This window comes from Psammomys obesus, unplaced genomic scaffold (genome assembly GCF_907164565.1).
Source record: "Psammomys obesus unplaced genomic scaffold, mPsaObe1.curated_primary_1811, whole genome shotgun sequence".
NCBI classification, from domain to species: Eukaryota; Metazoa; Chordata; class Mammalia; order Rodentia; family Muridae; genus Psammomys; species Psammomys obesus.
This window is the reverse complement of record NW_026585895.1, coordinates 55,478,002-55,496,091: the sequence shown is the minus strand read 5'-3', so window position 1 is coordinate 55,496,091 and position 18,090 is coordinate 55,478,002.

Here is an 18,090-nt window from a genome sequence, read left to right as displayed (position 1 = left end):
TTTGGGAGTCGTGTGGGCTACTCTGGCCAATACTTTGAAAGATTTCTCCTGCCTTGTACTGAGGGTTTTGTCAGTTATGGTTCTTGTGAGGAGTACTGTTAGCCCAAGTAACATATTTTAAGTGAATATAAAATATTATTTCTTAACCCTTTATCCAACAGCCTTGGTGTTACCTGCCCCTTGCCCCTTCCTCCTCTCCATTATTCTATTTAACACTTCATATCACTTGCATCCCTACACACATACCTGGTTTTTGCAATTACTCCATGTTGAATGCTAACAGTTGAGAAATTACCACTCAGTATATATCTAACTTTAATTATATATCTAACTTTAATTATCATTGCATGAATTTAATACTATAATTTCCTTTTCCTTGAGTATGGATATCATAGTTATTGCTGATCTCTTAGACTTGTGTTAACCTAATATGGCCATTTGAATGGATGTCATCAAAAATTTCAAGAAAGCATTGTGTTTCTTATAGCTAGCCTTAGCAGTGTTAAAATTGCAATGTCTTCATCAGTTATTCAGCAAAGGAACTACTTTCTGAACTATGTCTTTCACTAGATATCTTTCTGCCTGACTTAGTAGCAACTAACAAAGTTGAGGGTGGCTAACTGTAGGAAGATTGTATTTGAAGTATGACAAGCAACTTATCTCTTAGTTCTTATGAAGAATAGGACAGACCTTGATGCTGACAACACAAGAGTTTCAGCTTGTTCACCATACATGGATATGAGGTAATGTTTTTATGTATTAATTGCATTGTATAAACACTTTGACATATTGACATACAATTATAATTGAAGGGCTGGAGATCTATAAGGGATTAGCTACATTCTGGTAAGGTAATCTTGGGAGGAAAGGAGAAAAGATTAAGAGAATCAGATCTGGCTTGGATCTCCAGTAATGGCTGACAGAATAATTAAGCTGGAAAAATAAAAGGAGTGTGAAAATGTCCACCTATGAGAAGAATTAGTGAATGACAAAGTAATGGACATTATCCAAAATTTTGTGAGTTTACAAAATCCAAGGAAATGGTAACAAAGCACAATGACCAATGCATGCCTCAAAATCATACATGAGGAATAAATGCATCAGCTGAAGTCCTAGCAGAGAAGAAATAATGATGCAAGCTGTATGAGTCCATGATGTTTGTTTTTGTTTTTGTTTTTGTTTTGGCTGAAAACTTTCAGTGGTAGCAACTATAGGAACATTAAGAGAGTACTTAAAATTAGGAATTTTTAAGTCTTGGTTTTATTATGACTTAAGAGAGGCAAGTTTGCTTCATTGAAAGCAAACTTTGGTAGATGTTCCTTATCAGTCAAAGCTTATTTATACAGAAAGCAGCCAACCTTTAACACTATCAATGACACTCTGCTATGCTTGCAGGCAGGAGCCTAAGATAACTGTCTTTGGAGAGGCTGCATCCAGCAGCTGATGGAAACAGATGCAGAGACCCACAGCCAAATAATAGGCAGAGCTTCCATCCTTGTGGTAGAGCAGGGGAGAGGGTTTGAGGGGTGTGGAGGGATCAAGGACTCCACAAGACCTACAGAGTAAGCTAACCTGGGCCCATGTGTCTTACAGAGCACACATGGGCTGGACGCATGTAGCAGATGTGCAGTTTGTTCTTCATGTGGGACCCTAACCATTGGAGAAGAGGCTGTCTCCAACTCTGTTGCCTGCCTTTGGATACCTTTCTCCTAGCTGAGCTGCCTTGTCTGGCTTCAGTGGGAGAGAATACATTTATTCCTGCTTCAACTGCATGTGCAGGGGTGAGTTGGCACCCCTGGGAGGCCTTCTTTTCTTTGAGGGGAGGGGGAAGGAAAAATTGGGAAATGGAAGAGTGAGAGTGGGACTAGGAGGAGAGGAGGGAGAGGTTGGGAACAGGTTGTAACTGAATATAGATAGAAGATAGATAGATAGATAGATAGATAGATAGATAGATAGATAGATAATTAAATAAGGAAGGAAGAAGGAGAAAAGGCATCAATCAATCAAATTAGAGAAAAGTCCTCCATATTGGACACTTCATGTTTTATTTGAAGTATTTATAAACCTTAAGTTAGAACTGAAAAAGTTCAGAATTAAAAGCTCTACCATATAAAGAAAAGCATTTGAGTAATTAACAAAATTTCAAAAAAACAATTGATTAGATAACAATATTATACAATGGGGGGCTGAGCCAAGATGGTGACTAGTATGCACAGTTTCTGAGCTGTGGAAGAGCTGAATGCCAGAGTGGATGAGTGGAAGGACTTCTGAAGCCAGGGAAATGATGGAGAGGCTTTCTAAATGACAGGAAACATTGCACAAGGTGAGAACTTTGGTCTGGGTCACCTGGGGACTTTGGGGAAGGAGAGAAACGATCCTTTGATCTTCCAGCACTCCCCTTTCTTTGACCGCCCTTCTCTTCAGCACAGCTGGCTCACCAAGATTCTCAGCTCAGAGCTCACAGCCCCAGAGATCTGCAGCAGCTAAGAGGGAGCCCCTATCCACTTAGCGGCAACTGTCAGCTGTACTGGCCTTGGAGTCCCAGACCCGTGGCACCATCCTCCCAGGGTCCCAGGTCTGCTAGCTGCCATATTGGCTCTGCAGGGTCTCTCAGTCACTGACTGAACAGCCTGCCCAAATACTAGCCTCCAGCTGCAGCTGGACTTCCTAACCTGGTGGCTGCAGCAGCACTGAGCCGGCAGAGCATGTCAGTCCTCCTGCAGTTCAAGCAGGGCCAAACCAGAGAGCAGAGAGCCCAGATACCCCAATCCCTGCCGATGTGACCTGCTTGAGAGTGAGTGTACCCTTGAGTGTCTACAGAACCCCAGATCCAGGGTCCTTCTAAAATAGAAGCCAGGGATCAGACCCCTCCCTCCCACATATCCACTGTGGAAAAAAGAGGATCACTTGGGACATTGAAGCCCTTGCTCTGTGGATTCTGAACTGCGGCACCTTCCTCCCGAGGTCCCAGGTCTGCTAGCCGCCATACTGGCTTCGCAGGGTCACCCAGCCACGGACTGAACAACCCGCCCAAACCCTCAAGGACAGATAATTCACTACATACCCACCAAAGCCCATCAAACCCACCATACAAGCTAGGCACACCAGGCACTGGACCTCCCAGCTCTGATGAGCACAGTGGAGGGCACCCAGGACTTCCCAGAGGGCATCTGGACTGGCATCCCAGTCTCCAGCTGCAGCTGGACTTCCTAACCTGGTGTCTGAAGCAGCACTGAGCTGGCAGAGCACATCAGCCCTCCTGCATAAAACCAAGCAGGGCCAAACCAGAGAACAGAGAGCCCAGATATCCCAATCCTTGCTGATGTGACCTGCTTAAGAGTGAGGGCACCCATGAGTGTCTAAACTGCCCCAGATCCAGGTCCTTCTAAAATAGAAGCCAGACTGTGGGCCAGTCCCACCCACATACCCACTGTGGGAAAAAAGAGGGTCACTTGGGACATTGAAGCCCCTGCTTTGTGGGTCTAATTGAGGAGTTAAGGCAGTTAATGCCAGGAATTGCGCCACGAAAATCACCAGTACCTGCTACATACAAATAACCCCCTAGAAGCCTTCAAGGCAGAGCCCCTCCCATACACTCAAAGGTTCAACATTCTCTATCACTCTGTCCCTAGAAACACTTCCACGCACACACACACTGTGCGCAGGCAAGCTAGCACCTGCATTTGCCCTTCTGCGCCCTTGTACTTTCCTCCCACAGGTGCAGATAGTGCACCAATGCACACTCTGAGGCCACAGGACCTCTCTCAGCTTCCTGAAGAACTCTCCAGATGCCAGAGAGAGACAGTACCAGTCTGAACTGCAGAATCCAGAAACAAACAGGGAAAGTTTCAGATAAGCCAATGGCCAAGAGTAGGCAAAAGAACACATCCAACATATATAAGTACATCATGACTTCACCAGCAACCCCCAAAATTGATGAATATTCCAATTCATCAGAAGCACAGGAAAATGACTTTAAAGCTATGCTTACCCAATTATTTAAGGCTCATAAAGAGGAAACAAGCAATTCTCTCAGAGCAATAGCTATGCAAATTCAGACAGTTAAAGATGAAATGAACAAATCTATCAAAGAATTGGCCAGTCAATTGGAGGTAAAGAAAGAGGAAATGGACAAAATTCTTGAAGAAACACAGGCAAATATGGCCAAACAAATAGAGGCACAAGTAGAGATACAATTAGTGGCATATAGAGAAGAAATGAACAAAAAAAAATAGAGAAGATCATAGAGAGACAGGAATCCACATTCAAACAGATGAAGGAATGGTGCAAGGCATGAAAACAGAATTAGAACCAATAAAGAAAACACAAATTGAGAAAACCCTGGAGCTGAAGAACTTAGACAAAAGATTAGAAACCACAAAGGTAAGCATGACCAACAGAATACAAGAGATGGAAGCAAGAATCTCTGGAGCCAAAGATACACTCACAGAAATTAATACTTCTCTCAAAGAAAAAGTAAAATGAGAAAAGTCCCAAACACAAAATATCCAAGAAATCAAGGATGCCATAAAAAGATGAAATCTAAGAATAATAAGAATTGATGAAAAACAAGACTCCAGGCTCCAAAGTCCAGAAAATATTTTCAAGAAAATCATAGAAGAAAATTTTCCCAACTTAAAAAAAGATATGTCCATAAATATACAAGAGGCCTACAGACTAGACCAGAAAAGAAACACATCACATCACATTATAGTCAAAACACTAAATCTATAGAACACAGAAAAGTTATTAAAAGCAGCAAGGGAAAAAGACCAAGTAACATATGAAGGTAAACGTATCATAATCACACCAGACTTCTCATCAGAAACTATGAGGGCCAGAAGGGCCTGGGCGGGTGTTATACAGACTATTAGAGACCACAGATGCCAACCCAGACTACTATACCCAGTAAAGCTTTCAATCAACATAGATGGAGAAAACAAAACATTCCATGACAAAACTAAATTTATGCAATTTCTATACAGCAAACCAGCCCTACAGAAGATACTAGAAGGAAAACTCCAATCTAATGAAAACAACTTCACCCAAGAAAACATAGCATACAGATATATCCCAACAAAAATTAAAAAAAAAAACAAGCTGTGGAACACAGTAAGACCACCGACTCTAATATAAAAGAAACTAATGTTCAATGGTCTCTATTATCTATCAACATCAATGGACTCAACTCTCCAATTAAAAGACACAGACTAACAGAATGGGTGCAGGAACAAGATCCAACATTCTGCTGCATCCAAGAAACGCACCTCTGCAAAAAACACAAACACTACTTCAGAGTAAAGGGCTGGAAAAATGTCTTTCAAGCAAACGGACCCAAAAAGAAGCTGGGGTAGCTATCTTAATATCTAATAAAATAGAGTTTCAACCAAAATTAGTCAAAAAAGATGAAAAGGGACATTACATTCTCATCAGCGGAAAAATCCAACAAGAGGACATCACAATTCTGAACATCTATACCCCCAATACAAGAGCACCTACATTCATAAATAAAACATTATGATAACTTAATATTCACACATCAATTCCAACACCTTAATAGTGGGAGACTTCAACACCCCACTTACCCCAAGGGAGAGATCATCTAGACAGAAGCCTAATAAAGAAATAAAGGCACTTACAGGGGTCCTAAATCAAATGGACCTAAAAGATGTCTACAGAACTTTCCACCCAAACTCAAAAGAGTATACCTTCTTTTCAGCACCTCATGGAACCTTCTCCAAATAGACCATATAGTTGGTCACAAAGCTAGCCTCAACAGATACAGGAGGATTGAAATAATTGCTTGTATTCTATCTGACCACCATGGAATAAAGCTGCACCTCAACAACAATGGAATTACAAAAAGGCCTACATGCACATGGAAACTGCACAAGATGTTGCTCAAAGGCAGCTAGGTTAAGAAAGAAATAAAGAAAGAAAGTAAAGACTTCCTAGAATTCAATGAAAATGAAGGCACAACATACCCAAATTTATGGGACACAATGAAAGCAGTGCTCAGAGGAAAATTCATAGCACTAAGTGCCTTCAAGAAGAAATTTGTGACATCTCATACAAACAACTTAATGGCTCAACTGAAATCCCTAAAAAAAAAAAAAAAAAAGAAAAAAAAGAAAAAAAAAGAAACAAATACACAAAAGAGGAGCAGACAGCTGGAAATGATCAAACTCAGGGCTGAAATCAATCAATTAGAAACAAATAAAACTATTCAAAAAATCAATGAAACCAAGAGCTGGTTCTTTGAGAAAAACAACAAGATAGAAAAAGCTTTAGCCAAACTAACTAAAAGGCAGAGAGAAATCAGCAAATCAGAAATGAAAAGGTGAACATAACTACAGACAGTGAGAAAATTCAAACAATCATTAGGTCTTACTACAAAAGCCTATATGCTACAAAATTAGAAAATCTAAAAGAAATGGACAATTTTCTAGATAGAGTCCATCTACCAAAATTAAGTCAAGATCAGGTAGAAAGATTGAATAGTCCTATATCCCCCAAGGAAATAGAAACAGTCATCAACAGTCTCCCTTCCAAAATAAGCCCTGGGCCAGATGCAGAATTCTACAAGACCTTCAAAGAAGAGATAATTCCAATTCTCTTGAAACTATTCCACAAAATAGAAACAGAAGGAAAATTACCAAACTCATTCTATGAAGCCACAGTTACCTTGATACCTAAAACACACAAAGACCCAACAAAAAAAGAGAACTTCAGACATATCTCTCTCATAAACATTGATGCAAAAATACTCAATAAAATACTTGAAACCGAATCCCAACAACACAGCAAAGATATCATCCACCATGACCAAGTAGGCTTCATCCCAGGCATGCAAGGGTGGTTCAATATACAGAAATCCATCAATGTAATTCACCACATAAACAAACTGAAGGAGAAAAACCACATGATCATCTCCTGAGATGCTGAAAAAGCATTTGACAAAGTCCAACACCAATTCATGTTTAAAGTCTTGGAGCGATCAGGGATACAAGGCATTTACCTAAACATAGTAAAGGCAATATAGCAAACCTATAGCCAACATCAAAATCAATGGAGAGAAACTTAAAACAATCCCACTGAAATCAGGGACAAGACAAGGCTGCCCACTCTCTCCATATCTCTTCAACATAGTATTTGATGTCCTACCTAAAGCAATAAGACAACTAAAGGAGGTCAAGGGGATACAAATTGGAAAGGAAGAGATCAAAGTGTCACTATTCGCAGATGATATGATAGTCTACATGAGTGACCCCAAAAATTCAACCAGAGAACTCCTTTAGCTGATAAACACCTTCAGCAAAGTGGCAGGATACCAAAGACAAAAGGGCCGAAAAAGAAATCGGGGAAACAACACCCTTCACAATAGCCACTAATAACATAAAGTACCTTGGTGTGACTCTAACCAAGCAAGTGAAAGACCTGTTTGAAAAAAACTTCAAGTCTCTGAAGAAAGAAATTGAAGAAGATATCAGAAGATGGAAAAATCTCCCATGCTCATGAATTGGTAGGATTAACATAGTGAAAATGGCCATTCTGCCAAAAGCAACCTACAGATTCAACGCAATTCCCATCAAATCAAAACTACCAACCCAGTTTTTTTTTCTTCTTTAAAAATTTCATTTATTTTTTTATTTATTACAGTTTATTCACTTTTTTATCACTATTTTCTTTTTTTTTAAAATTTTATTAATTACACTTTATTCATTCATCCCCAAGTCCACTGATAGGGGAGGTCCTCCTCTCCTTCTTTCTGATCTTAGTCTATCAGTTCTCATCAGAAGTGGCTGCACTGTCAGGGTTCTAGGTTATCTCCATGGATAGTCCTTGTTTGGAATATGAGTCTCTGGGAAGTTCCCTGTGTTCAAATTATCTTATTCTGTTACTCTTCCTGTGGAGTTCCTGTCCTCTCCAGCTCTTACTATTTCCCACTTCTTACATAAAATTCCATTCACTCTGTCAGTTGGCCATCAGGCTCAGCATCCGCTTTGACAGTCTGCACGGCAGAGGCTTTCAGAGGCCCTCTGTGGCAGGTTCCGAGGTTGTTTCCTGTTTTCTTCTGGCTTTCAGAGGGGCATCTGGGCTGTTTCCAGCTTCTGGCTATTACAAATAAAGCTGCTACAAACATGGTTGAGCAAATGTCTTTTCTGTGTACTTGAGCCTCTTTTGGGTATATGCCTAGGAGTGGTATGGTATGGCTGGATCTTGAGGAAGCACTATTCCTAGTTTTCTGAGAAAGTGTCAGATTGATTTCTAGAGTGGTTGTACAATTTTACATTCCAAGCCAGCGGTGGAGAAGGGTTCCCCTTTCTCAACAGCCTCTCCAGCATGTGTTGTCAATTGAATTTTTGATCTTGGCCATTCTGATGGGTGTAAGGTGAAATCTCAGGGTTGTTTTGATTTGCATTTCCCTAATGACTAATGAGGTTGAGCATTTCTTTAAGTGCTTCTCTGCCATTCGATATTTCCTGCACAAAACTGAAGTCCAAGTGGATCAAAGACCTCAACATAAAACCAGACATATTAAATCGGCTAGAAAAAAAAATTGGGGAATACCCTTGAACTCATTGGTACAGGAGAAAACTTCCTGAACAGAACACCAACAGCACAGGCTCTAAGAGCAACAATCAATAAATGGGACCTCATGAAATTGAAAAGCTTCTGTAAAGCAAAGGACACTGTCATCAAAACAAATCGACTGCCTACATATTGGGAAAGAATCATCACCAACCCTTTATCAGGCATAGGACTCCAGTATACATAAAGAACTAAAGAAGCTGAAAAGCAGAAAACCAAGTAATCGACTTAAAAAAATGGGGAACAGAGGTAAAGAGAGAATTCTCTGTAGAGAAATATCGAATGCCAACCCAGTTTTTTACAGACCTTGAAAGAAAGTTTCTCAACTTCATATAAAGAAACAAAAACCCAGAATCTCCAAAACAATCCTGTACAACAACAGATCATCTGGAGGTATCTCCATCCCTGATATCAAGCTGTACTACAGAGCAATAGTAATAAAAACTGCATGATATTGGCATAGAAACAGAAAGGAGGATCAATGGAACCGAAGAGAAGACCCAGAAAGAAATCCACACACCTATGAATACTTGATTTTTGACAAAGAAGCCAAAAACATTCAATGGAAAAAGACAGCATCTTCCACAAGTGGTGCTGGTCCAACTGGATGCCTATGTGCAGAAAAATGAAAATAGATCCATATTTATCACCCTGCACAAAACTAAAGTCCAAGTGGATCCAAGACCTCAACATAAAACCAGATACTCTAAATTGGTTAGAAGAAAAATTGGGGAAGAGCCTAGAACTCATTGGCGCAGGAGAAAACTTCCTGAACAGAACACCAACAGCACAGCCTCTATGCGCAACAATCAATAAATGGAACCTCATGAAACTGAAAATCTTCTGTAAAGCAAAAGACACTGTCGTCAGAACGAAACGACAGCCTACAGACTGGGAAAGGATCTTCATCAACCCTATATCTGACAGAGGACTGATATCCAGTATATATAAAGAACTAAAGACGCTGAAAAACAATAAATCAAGTAATCCAATAAAAAATGGAGTACGGAGCTAAAGAGAGAATTCTCTGTAGAGGAATATAGAATGGCAGAGAAACACTTAAAGAGATGCTCAACATCCTTAGCCATCAGGGAGATGCAAATAAAAATGACCCTGAGATTTCAACTTACACCCATCAGAATAGCTAAGATGAATAACTCAAATGACAACACATGCTGGAGAGGTTGTGGAGAAAAGGAAAGCCTCCTCCACTGCTGATGGGAAGGTAAACTGGTACAACCACTTTGGAAGTCAATCTGTCGCTTTCTCAGACAATTAGGAATAGTGCTTCCTTAAGACCTAGCTATACCACTGCCAGGTATATACCCAAAATATGCTCAAGTACACAACAAGGTCATTGGCTCAAACATGTTTGTAGCAGCTTTATTTGTAATAGCCAGAACTTGGAAACAACCCAGATGTTCCCTGAGGGAGGAATGGATACAGAAATTGTGGTAATTTTACACAATGGAATACTACTCAGCAATCAAAAATGAGGAAATCATGAAATTTGCAGGCAAATGGTGGGATCTAGAAAAGATCATTCTGAGTGAGGTATCCCAGAAGGAGAAAGACACACATGGTATATACTTACTCAAATAGTCCGATAAGATATGATAAACATAATGAAATCTATACACCTAAAGAAGATAAACAAGAAAGAGGACCTGGGGTAAGATGATCAATCCTCACTTAGAAAGACAAATGGGAGGTGCATTGGATGTAAGAGAAAACAAGTAACAGGACAGGAGCCTACCACAGAGGGCCCCTGAGAGACTCTACCTAGCAGTGTATCAGAGCAGATACTAAGACTCACAACCAAACCTTTGGCAAAGTTCAGGGAATTATATGAAAGAACGGAGAGTGTGTATGACAAGGAAAGGACTGGAGCTCCACAAGGACCAAATATATCTGGGCATAGGGGTCTTTTCTGAGACTGACATTCCACCAAGGACCATGTATGGATATAACCTAGAACCTCTGCTCGGATGAAGCTCGTGGTAGCTCAGTAACCAATGGGTTTCCTATAGTAAGGGAACAGGGACTATTTCTGACAGGAACTCAATGGCAGGCTCTTTGACCTCCCCACCCCCCAAGGGAGGAGAAGTCCTGCTAGGCCATAGAGGAGGACTTTGCAGCCAGTCCTGAAGATACCTGATAAAACAGGGTCAGATGAAAGGGGAAGAGGTCCTCCCCAATCAGTGGACTTGGAAAGGGGCAGGGAGGAGATCAGTGAGGGAGGTAGGTTTTGGAAGGGAATGAAGGAGTGGGATACAGCTGGGATACAGAGTTAATAAAATGTAACTAATAAAAAATAAAAAACAATACTATATAAAATGAATTTTCTAGTTTTGATGATAGTGTTATGACAACGTATGTTAAAGGAATTGAATTATTCTGAAGAAATGATGTGTCATATTGCAACTATGATATATTTCAGAAAAAGAACATGTGAAGGAAGGCCAGAAGAGACAGAAAGAAGTACACAAAGCTGCACAAAACAGTATAGTGTGGGTAAAGTTATAGAGCCATTGTCACTGGTGCTTTTGTATTTTCTTTAAGAGTTTGTTTGTTTGTTTGTTTGTTTGTTTGTTTACAAAATGTTATTATCTTTAAGGAGATTGATTGTGTCCTGGTACCTATTTAGACTGGGTCCTGATGGAGTTCGGAAAGCTCACTGTTTACTATAACCTGGCTCCTGGCCAGCATCATTAATGTAGTAACAGTCCTCCACATGAGGTAAAACAGCTCCAGAAATTCCTGAGAACTGAAAACAGTTCAGTTGGAAGAACAAGCTTAATTTCTCTTTAATATTCCTCTAACAGAACGCAGGACCTAGGATGTGGGGATCAGGAGCCGAGGGGAAAGGGGGTGAGTGGCAACCGAGCTCACGAGGAATCCCAGGAATCAGACTCCGGAGACCAGACTCAAAGGTGCAGATCTAAAATTGTTATCCAGTGTTGAAGCCTTTAAATGACTGAAAGGCCAATCAGACCACCCCATGCTAACCTCAAGCACCAGTAACAATCAATCACGTTGGTGCAACTATAAGAAAATGTGGGAGATGTGGGGCATGGTCTCCTCAGGAAACTGCCGTAAAGAAGGGGGAAGCAGTCACTGTCCTAGACTCAGATCCATTTTGAGACTTCGCTAGTGTGCTGGGAGTCTCTAGTCTCCAGATCAACAGGGTGTTCAGTGGATCCGGATCTTTAGAGGAGTCATAGAGACGCTGACGCTTCACTCACCATTCCCTGTGGACCTCCAAAAGGCTTACTTCAACAGTCCTCACACTTGGGTGGTTATCTCGCTGTTTTTTGTCATGTTAACCCAATTAATGGCTTTGATCTTCATATTGTCAATATAGATTTTGGCTCCATTAGTTATATAAAAATCACATTAAATTTCCTGTGGAACAACATATTTATTGTTAAAACAGTTTTCTTCAATTATTATGCCATGCCTCTAGGCTAAATTTCCAAAGTCTTGTTTAGAATTTGACTCACCAGAAATTAGTAATAATGCCTTGGTATTTTATTTATAATCTTTTTTTTAAAAAAAATCTTTTAAGTCTATTAAGTATTTGATATTGAAACTCCGCTGAAGTGATAATCTTCATGCTAATTTGAAGAAAATATCTGTTATGTGTTACCATATGTCAATATTTTAAGATATTATCTAATGATAAAATATCCTTAAATTCAAAAACCTTACTTGTATTTTCTATGTATTTATTGATGGACTCTTTCACTTCTATTTCATCCTAAATCAAAAAAAGAAAAATCTCTACCCATTTTGTATTTTCTACCCACTTCAAAAGGAAAACTAGCATAACACTGGTGAATCTGGACAGACAATTAGCTATGTTCAGTTGGGGCCTTCTCTCCTCTCCCTGCGAATAATAAATAGATTGGGTTTATTCATCTCTATTCCTGTTGCCAGAAACAAACATGCTGAGAACAGTACCAGATGTATTTCACAAAAGTAGTCCAGAAAACCAGTCTTCTGTTTGAGAACTCAGAGATGGTAGGCAATTTTTAGGGAGTTTATTTTTCTTTTCTGGAAAAAGCATTTGAATTTCTAATAATAGTTACAGTTATTTTCTATCTTTCTGATTCATTTTTCTGTTTACGTTGATTTGCTCAATTCTTCACAGAAATCTGTGCATCTTTTCCAGTCTTATAGCTTAGATACTTTACTTTCGGTTTATGAAATTCCTTTTTTTTTTCATATTCACGTTATACTGGAGATTGAAAGCAACTTAAACTTTTGCTCGAGATAGGCAACTAATTTTGAAATACCAAGTGTCCACTCAATTCATGCCTGATAGACATGTGCTCATTAGAATTTTAGTTCTGCCAAGAGAAGATGGAGACCAGCATTAAAATCCATAACTGGTTAAACTGCAGAAGCCAACTGATCATGGGTGTCCATCCACAATAGATGCATCTATACCACAACCCTTACACTTAATGGCCATGGAATATCACAGCAAAATAGACTGAAAGACTAAGAAAAGAAATATTTTATCTCAGAAAGCTTTATTTGAACTTTCAAACAAATTTTGTTAGAAAATCATACAACACACTCTGCCCACATTATCACTGATGAGGCTCTCATTAATGAAGTCAGCAAGTAAAGAAATTAGACCAGAACTGAATGGCCAAAAGGGCAATGGGACCGCACTCCAGGTTCTTTGCCTAGGATAGTCTTATTTGGTAAAGTAAGTGCAGCTATAGGAACTGATTCTACCACTGAGATGCATCTGAAAGCTTAGTGTTATGAAAAGAGTAAATTTTTTTCTTGAAATTTCTGTTACAATAAAATGAGTCTTGTCTGATAACAATTCCAATCTAGTGGGAATAAATCAACAATATATAATTAACCCAGTATACTATTTGGTAACTCCATTAGAATTCCAAATTAGGTTGAAATTTTGATATTTTTCCTCTAAGAGAACTATTTAATGTACTATTTTCCTTACGGAAACTTTGCAGAAATTCTCCATCCTATGACTGACCAAAATTAATGCAGATTCACTTATACTTTTCAGGGTTGTTTTTATGCATAAATTAAGCTACCTTTTATCATTACATTTGAGCTAGAAAAAAATATATATTAAGTGCTTAAGACAGAAAGTTTAATATATGTAATAAATCCACAGAATATATGGGAACTGAAAGATTCTGGGTAGCCAGTAAGGGTAATCTGTCCTATGAGTTCTCAATGGTTGGGGTACGCATGGCAGGGGGGAGCGTTTCCAAACCAGTGTAGACGCATGAAGGAGATCAGTTACTATGAGGTGGTCTCTGAGTCAGAGAAAAGAATTCTGGACCTACCTTTATTTTCTCCCTGATCTCTCAGTGCTTTGCATTTGCTAAAGCTGAGTTGAAATTAGCTGGTACTGTGTCTCAGGGCTCCACACCTCTTGTACTTTATATTATCCAATGATATAATAGAAAAGCAAAGAAAACATCACCTGAAAGAAAAGTCCGACCTATAGTCAGATGTGAGGTGTGAAGATCAGAGACAGGAGAGGTTTCAAATGCCAACCTACCCTGACTTCTTTAAAAAGTTAAGTTTATGCATAAGTAATATTTAGAAATCAGCAACTTCCCCATGGTTTCAAATGCTTATAATATATTTTGTGACAAGGAAAACAATTTCTTCCTCCAAAACCAGGCCAACCTGATCTACTAAGTAAGTCAAGAAAAGCCAAGACTACACAGAGAAACCCTGCCTTGAAAAACCCAAAATCACACAAACAAAATACAAAACAAAACAAAACAGAAAAATACAGTTGTGGATTCTGTGCATTTGTGTTGGGGGGGGGATCTCTTTGATTCAAAATGAATCTTGGATTCAACTGAAAATGAACTTTCTCTAGCTAGGCACTGGGGTTTTGTTAGATAGTCTGTGGCTCTTGGGGATAGGGGTTTATCTGAAGTGGAGTACTGGCATTTAAACACACACACACACATGCACACACAAACACAAATATGCAGACATTATATTATGCATACATATACATACAAACACAAACATGTTGTGACGGCTAATCTTGATTGTCATCTTAGCATACAACTGGAATCAACTAAAACCCAAGCAGCTGGACATGCCTTTGAAGGATTTTCTTACTTGGATTTTTTGAGGTGGAAAGACTCACTGTAAATCTGTATTACATCTTCTGATGGTAGCCTACATAAAAAGGCATGAAGAAGGGTTTGTTTTTTGCCTGCTTGGCTCACTCTCTCTGGCAAGTTCTTATGTCTTCTTGCTGAGGCATTCCTTTCTTATTATTACAACTTACATTGTTGACTGAAGACATAAGCCTCATGGACTTAACTATAAGACTCTTGGCTTTTCTGCCAAGAGAAAATAAGATATAGACAGACCATATGTTATAAGCTATTTTAATAAATCTTCTTTTAAAATTTATATAATATATATGCTATTCATTTTACAAGTTCTGTTCCTTTAGAGAACCCTGACTAATATGATCTGCAAGCGAGAAAAAATGCTATCTCCTCATATTTGTCTGAGACTGAATAAGGTCATTAGTATGAGACATATATTGTATCACCTTTGGTTTTTATTTTTTAACATAGGCAGACAGAGTATCACTTCTTGTTTTTCAGAACCATCCTTGCTTTGTGTCTAGGGGCTTTGCTTTTGTCCCACATTTCATTGTCTTAGGTTAAACATTATCGCTGCATATTTATATCTTGTATAGAATTCATCGGTCTTAATGTTAGCATACAGTCATTTCAGCTGGCCTGCCTTTAGAGTCCTAGCAATTGCTTTCATCATCACATGCTGCCTCCAGGCACACAGTCCTTATGTGCTGGACATAAGGACTCAGGCCACCTCCAGCTCTTTCTGTTCTCTCTGTTCCCATTGTTTCTCTCTGTGAACCAGGTGCCCCCTTTCTCTCCCTCCCTGTGTCCTTTCTCTCCATCCTCATGGCTCACTAGTGGCTTCTAGTCTTTCTCCAGGCCCTCCTCTCCCTTCCCGCAATAAACTCTATTATACCAAATCTCTTGCACCAGACATAATTCCTCAGGGGACACATCTTGGCCAGGGCCCACCATAGTACTGCATCACTGCATCTTCATCGTATATCACAGCATTGACTTCCAAGGTCTCTCCTGCTGTCTGGACACACTGGACATACTTCTGCTGGTACAGCCCGTGCATACCAGTCACTCAGCACAGAATCCACCCCTGATAATTAGGAAAGCTTTCCTCTTCACCTGTCCTCATCCCACCATTTTTGGAGCTGCAATCCTGGAGCTTCCTTAGGCTCTACTGAGCTGTGGTGCCCCTTACTGCTCTCTTCTGCCACTTCCACTTTGGAGTTGCCTGTAAATTCCACAGCTCCTCTAGGCCCTCCTGACTTTGGCAACTATGTTCCTCAATCCTTTCCTACTCCCAGAGCTCTATTTTCTTCCTCACCTTCTGACTGCTGTGAAAGCCCTCGTGGCAGATACTGAGTTTCCCCTCACTTAATGGCTTGGTTTTCAGCCAGTGCTCCTGAGTCTTGGGTTGACCCATGACTCAAACTGCACTGGCATCTCCTCACTCATCCACAAGGATGGTGTTTTCTTTCTGACCCCTCTTTAAAAACCTCCAGCCTCTACACCTGAAACCATACATGAAAGGCTGTAAGTTTTTTCACCTTTCCAATCAAATTTAGCACTTCCTATTTCTCTTTTTTCCAAGCCCTCTTTCTTTCTCCTTGGTTTCCCTCCCCAAGCCTCTTAACCATGTCTCTCTCTCTCTCTTTCTTTCTCTCTCTTTCACACACACATACACACATACACACACACACACACACACACACACACATACATACCACACCACACCTTTTCAGTTGCAGCAGCTACCCTCACTCCTTAGGTATGTATGGATTATTTGTTTGTGAATTAGATTCCAAATTGTAGCTAGGGTCTGACCCCTCCTCGTGGCTCTCACTGTCAGCCTGAGGTGGAAGTTTCTGGTTTCTTTGGAAACTCAGTTGTATCATGTGAATATGGTTTTTGTTTTGGTCCCAAGTGTAAGATGTGGGAATGTTTTTCCCACTATGGAAAACAGCCCCCACAAAAAGCCAAGAGATATTTGTCAGCTGAAAACTACTTCATGCTAGGGCCATGTTTTTTTCTGAGTTGGAAAACAACCTTGTGTGGACTCTGCAAAGGGATAACTAGAAGCCCACAGACAGTGAGAGAACACTTTTGCATTGCTACTCTGCAATGGTTCATTTAGGATCCTTCCCTGGTCTTCAAAGAGAGAACCACTCCAGAGAACTGCTCTGTCGTGCAGCTTAGGCGGACTTGTGCCATTTGGGTGGAGTGTTGCCAATTCTACTGAACTGCTCCACTGCTGCTGATTTGTGCTGCTGCTGCTGCTGCTGCTGCTGTTACTACTGATTGACTGGACTGCTGGTGTCCTGACAACTGAGTTTGGGAATCCCCCATAAACCCATTGATCCTTATCAACAAGAAAGTAGCTCAAAGAGGTCTAAGAGCTCCTTTTTCTGCTAATCTCCTATGTAAGGTTGGAGGTGGGGGTTGAGAGATTTAAGAACCTTAAGTAAAGTAAGTGTTTGAATACTCCAGGACTACCTAACCACGTGGAGCCCAGCTGCTTGCACCACCCCCTGCCCCCTGCTGCCACCAGCAGGAAGCCAAGCACTCTCTCTTCTCACTTCATAGACTACAAATTGGCACACTTGATTTCCAAATTCTCACCGACACAGAAAAATGATTCTCAAAAATCTGAACTTGCTCTGCTTTGTGATTACAATGTCTCTTATCTCTAAGGCTCTTCTTGTTGGGATCAGTAAGCAGGCACTTCTGCGGCCAGCCCCAAGGGACCTAACAAACCGGTTATCAGGCATTTGTGAAGACACCCTGACCACCTGGAATTACCTACACATGCCCTGGGTCACCCTATGAGAGAACTGGAGCCCTCCACCTCTCTCTCTCTTCCTTACTCTCTTACTCTTAATCTCTTTCTCTCCTCCTCTCTCTCTCTCTCTCTTTCTCTCTTTCTCTCTCTTCCCCTTCCCCTAATAAACCTCCCACGTGGAACCAATCTCGTGGTGTGATTTGTAAACCCGAGTGTAACCTTTACAGGCGCACATTTCTCTACATTCCTATGTTTCCTAACATTGGTGCGTTTTGGCCGGGATAGGTCACCTCCAGTGAGTTAACTGAGTGGGTAATGCCGGCACCCGCAGGGGCTTCTGGAGACCTATTTTTCTCCAAATCCACCCGAGATCTCCACTTTCTTGCTACCAGTTTGCTGCAGAGGCATCCAACACTGGCTGCACTGGTAAGTTTCCCTTTTGGTCAGCATAAACGTTTCTCTGGGCAAGGGGAGAGTGACCGATGAGAGTCCGGCACCTCCTCACTGCTCTGACTACGGTTAATCCCTATTGCTAGACCCCATATCTACTAGGGCCTCAGCTTCCCCTGGGAGAGCTTTCTATACGCGGTT